Source organism: Aedes albopictus, chromosome 2, assembly GCF_035046485.1.
Source record: "Aedes albopictus strain Foshan chromosome 2, AalbF5, whole genome shotgun sequence".
Classification (NCBI taxonomy): domain Eukaryota; kingdom Metazoa; phylum Arthropoda; class Insecta; order Diptera; family Culicidae; genus Aedes; species Aedes albopictus.
Window position 1 is genome coordinate 273,532,191 of NC_085137.1, and position 7,887 is coordinate 273,540,077.

The following is a 7,887-nucleotide window of genomic DNA, read 5'->3' on the forward strand; positions in this document are numbered from 1 at the left end:
TTATTTCAGGTGATATTGGGGAGCATTCTGAGGGAAGTCGGTTCCTCCCAATAAGTGTTCGGTAATTTCAGGTGATATTGGGGGGCATTCTGAGGGAAGTCGGTTCCTCCCAATAAGTGTTCGGTAATTCTAGGTGATATTGGGGGCATTCTGAGGGAAGTCGGTTCCTCCCAATAAGTGTTCGGTAATTTCAGGTGATATTGGGGAGCATTCTGAGGGAAGTCGGTTCCTCCCAATAAGTGTTCGGTAATTTTAGGTGATATTGGGAGGCCTTCTGAGGGAAGTCGGTTCCTCCCAATAAGTGTTCGGTAATTCTAGGTGATGTTGGGGGGCATTCTGAGGGAAGTCGGTTCCTCCCAATAAGTGTTCGGTAATTTTAGGTGATATTGGGGGGCATTCTGAGGGAAGTCGGTTCCTCCCAATAAGTGTTCGGTAATTTTAGGTGATATTGGGAGGCGTTCTGAGGGAAGTCGGTTCCTCCCAATAAGTGTTCGGTAATTCTAGGTGATGTTGGGGGGCATTCTGAGGGAAGTCGGTTCCTCCCAATAAGCGTTCGGTAATTTTAGGTGATATTGGGGGGCATTCTGAGGGAAGTCGGTTCCTCCCAATAAGTGTTCGGTAATTCTAGGTGATATGGGGGGCATTCTGAGGGAAGTCGGTTCCTCCCAATAAGTGTTCGGTTATTTCAGGTGATATTGGGGAGCACTCTGAGGGAAGTCGGTTCCTCCCAATAAGTGTTCGGTAATTCTAGGTGATGTTGGGGGGCATTCTGAGGGAAGTCGGTTCCTCCCAATAAGCGTTCGGTAATTTTAGGTGATATTGGGGGGCATTCTGAGGGAAGTCGGTTCCTCCCAATAAGTGTTCGGTAATTTTAGGTGATATTGGGAGGCCTTCTGAGGGAAGTCGGTTCCTCCCAATAAGTGTTCGGTAATTCTAGGTGATGTTGGGGGGCATTCTGAGGGAAGTCGGTTCCTCCCAATAAGCGTTCGGTAATTTTAGGTGATATTGGGGGGCATTCTGAGGGAAGTCGGTTCCTCCCAATAAGTGTTCGGTAATTTTAGGTGATATTGGGAGGCCTTCTGAGGGAAGTCGGTTCCTCCCAATAAGTGTTCGGTAATTTCAGGTGATATTGGGGAGCATTCTGAGGGAAGTCGGTTCCTCCCAATAAGTGTTCGGTTATTTCAGGTGATATTGGGGAGCATTCTGAGGGAAGTCGGTTCCTCCCAATAAGTGTTCGGTAATTTCAGGTGATATTGGGGGGCATTCTGAGGGAAGTCGGTTCCTCCCAATAAGTGTTCGGTAATTCTAGGTGATATTGGGGGCATTCTGAGGGAAGTCGGTTCCTCCCAATAAGTGTTCGGTTATTTCAGGTGATATTGGGGAGCATTCTGAGGGAAGTCGGTTCCTCCCAATAAGTGTTCGGTTATTTCAGGTGATATTGGGGAGCATTCTGAGGGAAGTCGGTTCCTCCCAATAAGTGTTCGGTAATTCTAGGTGATGTTGGGGGGCATTCTGAGGGAAGTCGGTTCCTCCCAATAAGCATTCGGTAATTTTAGGTGATATTGAGGGGCATTCTGAGGTAAGTCGGTTCCTCCCAATAAGTGTTCGGTAATTTTAGGTGATATTGGGAGGCCTTCTGGAGAAGTCGGTTCCTCCCAATAAGTGTTCGGTAATTCTAGGTGATGTTGGGGGGCATTCTGAGGGAAGTCGGTTCCTCCCAATAAGTGTTCGGTAATTTTAGGTGATATTGGGGGGCATTCTGAGGGAAGTCGGTTCCTCCCAATAAGTGTTCGGTAATTTTAGGTGATATTGGGAGGCGTTCTGAGGGAAGTCGGTTCCTCCCAATAAGTGTTCGGTAATTCTAGGTGATGTTGGGGGGCATTCTGAGGGAAGTCGGTTCCTCCCAATAAGCGTTCGGTAATTTTAGGTGATATTGGGGGGCATTCTGAGGGAAGTCGGTTCCTCCCAATAAGTGTTCGGTAATTCTAGGTGATATGGGGGGCATTCTGAGGGAAGTCGGTTCCTCCCAATAAGTGTTCGGTTATTTCAGGTGATATTGGGGAGCACTCTGAGGGAAGTCGGTTCCTCCCAATAAGTGTTCGGTAATTCTAGGTGATGTTGGGGGGCATTCTGAGGGAAGTCGGTTCCTCCCAATAAGCGTTCGGTAATTTTAGGTGATATTGGGGGGCATTCTGAGGGAAGTCGGTTCCTCCCAATAAGTGTTCGGTAATTTTAGGTGATATTGGGAGGCCTTCTGAGGGAAGTCGGTTCCTCCCAATAAGTGTTCGGTAATTTCAGGTGATATTGGGGAGCATTCTGAGGGAAGTCGGTTCCTCCCAATAAGTGTTCGGTTATTTCAGGTGATATTGGGGAGCATTCTGAGGGAAGTCGGTTCCTCCCAATAAGTGTTCGGTAATTTCAGGTGATATTGGGGGGCATTCTGAGGGAAGTCGGTTCCTCCCAATAAGTGTTCGGTAATTCTAGGTGATATTGGGGGCATTCTGAGGGAAGTCGGTTCCTCCCAATAAGTGTTCGGTTATTTCAGGTGATATTGGGGAGCATTCTGAGGGAAGTCGGTTCCTCCCAATAAGTGTTCGGTTATTTCAGGTGATATTGGGGAGCATTCTGAGGGAAGTCGGTTCCTCCCAATAAGTGTTCGGTAATTCTAGGTGATGTTGGGGGGCATTCTGAGGGAAGTCGGTTCCTCCCAATAAGCGTTCGGTAATTTTAGGTGATATTGAGGGGCATTCTGAGGGAAGTCTGTTCCTCCCAATAAGTGTTCGGTAATTTTAGGTGATATTGGGAGGCCTTCTGGAGAAGTCGGTTCCTCCCAATAAGTGTTCGGTAATTCTAGGTGATGTTGGGGGGCATTCTGAGGGAAGTCGGTTCCTCCCAATAAGTGTTCGGTAATTTTAGGTGATATTGGGGGGCATTCTGAGGGAAGTCGGTTCCTCCCAATAAGTGTTCGGTAATTTTAGGTGATATTGGGAGGCGTTCTGAGGGAAGTCGGTTCCTCCCAATAAGTGTTCGGTAATTCTAGGTGATGTTGGGGGGCATTCTGAGGGAAGTCGGTTCCTCCCAATAAGCGTTCGGTAATTTTAGGTGATATTGGGGGGCATTCTGAGGGAAGTCGGTTCCTCCCAATAAGTGTTCGGTAATTCTAGGTGATATGGGGGGCATTCTGAGGGAAGTCGGTTCCTCCCAATAAGTGTTCGGTTATTTCAGGTGATATTGGGGAGCACTCTGAGGGAAGTCGGTTCCTCCCAATAAGTGTTCGGTAGTTCTAGGTGATGTTGGGGGGCATTCTGAGGGAAGTCGGTTCCTCCCAATAAGCGTTCGGTAATTTTAGGTGATATTGGGGGGCATTCTGAGGGAAGTCGGTTCCTCCCAATAAGTGTTCGGTAATTTTAGGTGATATTGGGAGGCCTTCTGAGGGAAGTCGGTTCCTCCCAATAAGTGTTCGGTAATTCTAGGTGATGTTGGGGGGCATTCTGAGGGAAGTCGGTTCCTCCCAATAAGCGTTCGGTAATTTTAGGTGATATTGGGGGGCATTCTGAGGGAAGTCGGTTCCTCCCAATAAGTGTTCGGTAATTTTAGGTGATATTGGGAGGCCTTCTGAGGGAAGTCGGTTCCTCCCAATAAGTGTTCGGTAATTTCAGGTGATATTGGGGAGCATTCTGAGGGAAGTCGGTTCCTCCCAATAAGTGTTCGGTTATTTCAGGTGATATTGGGGAGCATTCTGAGGGAAGTCGGTTCCTCCCAATAAGTGTTCGGTAATTTCAGGTGATATTGGGGGGCATTCTGAGGGAAGTCGGTTCCTCCCAATAAGTGTTCGGTAATTCTAGGTGATATTGGGGGCATTCTGAGGGAAGTCGGTTCCTCCCAATAAGTGTTCGGTTATTTCAGGTGATATTGGGGAGCATTCTGAGGGAAGTCGGTTCCTCCCAATAAGTGTTCGGTTATTTCAGGTGATATTGGGGAGCATTCTGAGGGAAGTCGGTTCCTCCCAATAAGTGTTCGGTAATTCTAGGTGATGTTGGGGGGCATTCTGAGGGAAGTCGGTTCCTCCCAATAAGCGTTCGGTAATTTTAGGTGATATTGAGGGGCATTCTGAGGGAAGTCGGTTCCTCCCAATAAGTGTTCGGTAATTTTAGGTGATATTGGGAGGCCTTCTGGAGAAGTCGGTTCCTCCCAATAAGTGTTCGGTAATTCTAGGTGATGTTGGGGGGCATTCTGAGGGAAGTCGGTTCCTCCCAATAAGTGTTCGGTAATTTTAGGTGATATTGGGGGGCATTCTGAGGGAAGTCGGTTCCTCCCAATAAGTGTTCGGTAATTTTAGGTGATATTGGGAGGCGTTCTGAGGGAAGTCGGTTCCTCCCAATAAGTGTTCGGTAATTCTAGGTGATGTTGGGGGGCATTCTGAGGGAAGTCGGTTCCTCCCAATAAGCGTTCGGTAATTTTAGGTGATATTGGGGGGCATTCTGAGGGAAGTCGGTTCCTCCCAATAAGTGTTCGGTAATTCTAGGTGATATGGGGGGCATTCTGAGGGAAGTCGGTTCCTCCCAATAAGCGTTCGGTAATTTTAGGTGACATTGGGGGGCATTCTGAGGGAAGTCGGTTCCTCCCAATAAGTGTTCGGTAATTTTAGGTGATATTAGGGGGCATTCTGAGGGAAGTCGGTTCCTCCCAATAAGTGTTCGGTAATTTTAGGTGATATTGGGGGGCATTCTGAGGGAAGTCGGTTCCTCCCAATAAGCGTTCGGTAATTTTAGGTGACATTGGGGGGCATTCTGAGGGAAGTCGGTTCTTCCCAATAAGTGTTCGGTAATTCTAGGTGATATTGGGGGGCATTCTGAGGGAAGTCGGTTCCTCCCAATAAGTGTTCGGTAATTTTAGGTGATATTGGGGGGCATTCTGAGGGAAGTCGGTTCCTCCCAATAAGTGTTCGGTAATTTTAGGTGATATTAGGGGGCATTCTGAGGGAAGTCGGTTCCTCCCAATAAGTGTTCGGTTATTTCAGGTGATATTGGGGAGCATTCTGAGGGAAGTCGGTTCCTCCCAATAAGTGTTCGGTAATTTTAGGTGATATTGGGGGGCATTCTGAGGGAAGTCGGTTCCTCCCAATAAGTGTTCGGTAATTTCAGGTGATATTGGGGAGCATTTTGAGGGAAGTCGGTTCCTCCCAATAAGTGTTCGGTAATTTCAGGTGATATTGGGGGGCATTCTGAGGGAAGTCGGTTCCTCCCAATAAGTGTTCGGTAATTCTAGGTGATATTGGGGGCATTCTGAGGGAAGTCGGTTCCTCCCAATAAGTGTTCGGTAATTTCAGGTGATATTGGGGAGCATTCTGAGGGAAGTCGGTTCCTCCCAATAAGTGTTCGGTTATTTCAGGTGATATTGGGGAGCATTCTGAGGGAAGTCGGTTCCTCCCAATAAGTGTTCGGTTATTTCAGGTGATATTGGGGAGCATTCTGAGGGAAGTCGGTTCCTCCCAATAAGCGTTCGGTAATTTTAGGTGATATTGGGGGGCATTCTGAGGGAAGTCGGTTCCTCCCAATAAGTGTTCGGTAATTCTAGGTGATGTTGGGGGGCATTCTGAGGGAAGTCGGTTCCTCCCAATAAGCGTTCGGTAATTTTAGGTGATATTGGGGGGCATTCTGAGGGAAGTCGGTTCCTCCCAATAAGTGTTCGGTAATTCTAGGTGATATGGGGGGCATTCTGAGGGAAGTCGGTTCCTCCCAATAAGTGTTCGGGGGGCATTCTGAGGGAAGTCGGTTCCTCCCAATAAGCGTTCGGTTATTTTAGGTGATATTGGGGGGCATTCTTTGGGAAGTCGGTTCCTCCCAATAAGTGTTCGGTAATTTCAGGTGATATTGGGGAGCATTCTGAGGGAAGTCGGTTCCTCCCAATAAGTGTTCGGTTATTTCAGGTGATATTGGGGAGCATTCTGAGGGAAGTCGGTTCCTCCCAATAAGTGTTCGGTAATTTCAGGTGATATTGGGGGGCATTCTGAGGGAAGTCGGTTCCTCCCAATAAGTGTTCGGTAATTCTAGGTGATATTGGGGGCATTCTGAGGGAAGTCGGTTCCTCCCAATAAGTGTTCGGTAATTTCAGGTGATATTGGGGAGCATTCTGAGGGAAGTCGGTTCCTCCCAATAAGTGTTCGGTAATTTTAGGTGATATTGGGAGGCCTTCTGAGGGAAGTCGGTTCCTCCCAATAAGTGTTCGGTAATTCTAGGTGATGTTGGGGGGCATTCTGAGGGAAGTCGGTTCCTCCCAATAAGTGTTCGGTAATTTTAGGTGATATTGGGGGGCATTCTGAGGGAAGTCGGTTCCTCCCAATAAGTGTTCGGTAATTTTAGGTGATATTGGGAGGCGTTCTGAGGGAAGTCGGTTCCTCCCAATAAGTGTTCGGTAATTCTAGGTGATGTTGGGGGGCATTCTGAGGGAAGTCGGTTCCTCCCAATAAGCGTTCGGTAATTTTAGGTGATATTGGGGGGCATTCTGAGGGAAGTCGGTTCCTCCCAATAAGTGTTCGGTAATTCTAGGTGATATGGGGGGCATTCTGAGGGAAGTCGGTTCCTCCCAATAAGTGTTCGGTTATTTCAGGTGATATTGGGGAGCACTCTGAGGGAAGTCGGTTCCTCCCAATAAGTGTTCGGTAATTCTAGGTGATGTTGGGGGGCATTCTGAGGGAAGTCGGTTCCTCCCAATAAGCGTTCGGTAATTTTAGGTGATATTGGGGGGCATTCTGAGGGAAGTCGGTTCCTCCCAATAAGTGTTCGGTAATTTTAGGTGATATTGGGAGGCCTTCTGAGGGAAGTCGGTTCCTCCCAATAAGTGTTCGGTAATTCTAGGTGATGTTGGGGGGCATTCTGAGGGAAGTCGGTTCCTCCCAATAAGCGTTCGGTAATTTTAGGTGATATTGGGGGGCATTCTGAGGGAAGTCGGTTCCTCCCAATAAGTGTTCGGTAATTTTAGGTGATATTGGGAGGCCTTCTGAGGGAAGTCGGTTCCTCCCAATAAGTGTTCGGTAATTTCAGGTGATATTGGGGAGCATTCTGAGGGAAGTCGGTTCCTCCCAATAAGTGTTCGGTTATTTCAGGTGATATTGGGGAGCATTCTGAGGGAAGTCGGTTCCTCCCAATAAGTGTTCGGTAATTTCAGGTGATATTGGGGGGCATTCTGAGGGAAGTCGGTTCCTCCCAATAAGTGTTCGGTAATTCTAGGTGATATTGGGGGCATTCTGAGGGAAGTCGGTTCCTCCCAATAAGTGTTCGGTTATTTCAGGTGATATTGGGGAGCATTCTGAGGGAAGTCGGTTCCTCCCAATAAGTGTTCGGTTATTTCAGGTGATATTGGGGAGCATTCTGAGGGAAGTCGGTTCCTCCCAATAAGTGTTCGGTAATTCTAGGTGATGTTGGGGGGCATTCTGAGGGAAGTCGGTTCCTCCCAATAAGCGTTCGGTAATTTTAGGTGATATTGAGGGGCATTCTGAGGTAAGTCGGTTCCTCCCAATAAGTGTTCGGTAATTTTAGGTGATATTGGGAGGCCTTCTGGAGAAGTCGGTTCCTCCCAATAAGTGTTCGGTAATTCTAGGTGATGTTGGGGGGCATTCTGAGGGAAGTCGGTTCCTCCCAATAAGTGTTCGGTAATTTTAGGTGATATTGGGGGGCATTCTGAGGGAAGTCGGTTCCTCCCAATAAGTGTTCGGTAATTTTAGGTGATATTGGGAGGCGTTCTGAGGGAAGTCGGTTCCTCCCAATAAGTGTTCGGTAATTCTAGGTGATGTTGGGGGGCATTCTGAGGGAAGTCGGTTCCTCCCAATAAGCGTTCGGTAATTTTAGGTGATATTGGGGGGCATTCTGAGGGAAGTCGGTTCCTCCC